Source organism: Otolemur garnettii, unplaced genomic scaffold, assembly GCF_000181295.1.
Source record: "Otolemur garnettii isolate 467f Iridium unplaced genomic scaffold, OtoGar3 scaffold00005, whole genome shotgun sequence".
In the NCBI taxonomy this organism is placed as follows: domain Eukaryota; kingdom Metazoa; phylum Chordata; class Mammalia; order Primates; family Galagidae; genus Otolemur; species Otolemur garnettii.
In genome coordinates, this window is record NW_003852400.1 from 1,003,629 (window position 1) to 1,004,999 (window position 1,371).

A 1,371-nucleotide genomic window follows, 5' to 3' on the forward strand; every position below is an offset into this window, starting at 1 on the left:
ATGCAAAAACAAGGAGCCTTTATTCAAGCTCGAGCCTGGGCTCTCAGGGACCCAACACAGCAGGCAGGTCCTGGCTGAGAGCCCCACCTCGCTATTGTCTGTTTTCTTTATAAGGGTTGCATATTATGGGATAGAATAAAATGCAGGTGAACACTGCTACCAGAGATCACAGGGGTTGGTTTGATTGGCTGGGTTCCAGGCGGGGGGCATTCTAAGGGTTTCACAGAATTTGTGGAATTTCCTGGGACAAGGGGCTTTCTGTAGGCGGAGACTTCCTACAGGCTACTCAGTGGCAAGTTTTTACAAAATGGAGTCACTTCTGTCCTCTCAGTCTCTACTAAAAATCGAAAAATTAGCTTGGCATGGTGGTGCGTGCCTGTAGTCCCACTACTCAGGAGGCTGAGGCAGGAGGATTGCTTGAGCCCAGGAGTTTGAGGTTGCTGTGAGGCCGTGGCACTCCAGCTCACATAACAAAGACACACTTGTTCTCAAAAAAAAAAGTCATTTACTGTGAGAATTCAATTGTAATTTGTTCAAGATTAGATGATGTCATGTCATTAGAATCTCAATGTAGAGTTATTTTGACATTGCCCCCCAAAGCTTCATAATTCTATTACTTAAAGGATATTATGCCCATAGTTAAACAACTCTGTACCTCTAGTATTCAGTAGAGAAAAAGAAAATCTCTAGAATTTGAGGTCCAGATCACAAGTGCTCTTGGACTTCAAGTGTTACCAGTAAGAATGGTTTTGGCTACCTCATCTCACATAATATGAAGTCTAGGAGTTGGAAAGCTTCATGGGCCTGGGACTTTAGGCACTTTTCATCTTTCTACACTGCCATCTTAAGTTTACCAGCTTTGTTCTCAAGATAGTTCCTCATAGTTACAAGGTGGCTGCCAAATTCCAGACGTCACATAAAGACAAAATAATATGTAATGGTACAAGAGACCACCTATTCCTCTGCAAGTTATCTTTGTAGAAGAGCGGAAACCTCCCCCAAGAGCCTTTTAACAGTCATCCTAAGTCACATGCTCATGCATAAATATGACTGGAAAATGGAATGTGATTATAGTAACTGGCAGACTGATCAGGATTTAATGTTGAGTTGCTCTTTTTACCTGACCTTAAAAGATGTAAGTTCCTGGGAAAAAAATCAGTATTCTGTTAGCAAGGCAACAGGTGCAGTGGCTAATAAGAAGTGGACAATATTTACTAAGCATAACTTAAGGAATATGCAGTGGAAGTCATCGTGCAAGCACGTATTTTATTATAAATCCTCTGGAATCCATTTTTATGTTCTTGACAGTTTAAACACAAACATAGTTTAAAATGAATGAGAATCTAACATATTTGAAACTTAACCTCTGTC

General features: G+C 40.8%; 1 protein-coding gene across 1 annotated transcript in view; it reads left to right on the forward strand.

The window, feature by feature from the left end:
• Positions 1 to 1,371, forward strand: part of LAMB1 (laminin subunit beta 1) — a 75,329-nt gene that overhangs the window by 66,883 nt on the left and 7,075 nt on the right. The window lies entirely within an intron of this gene.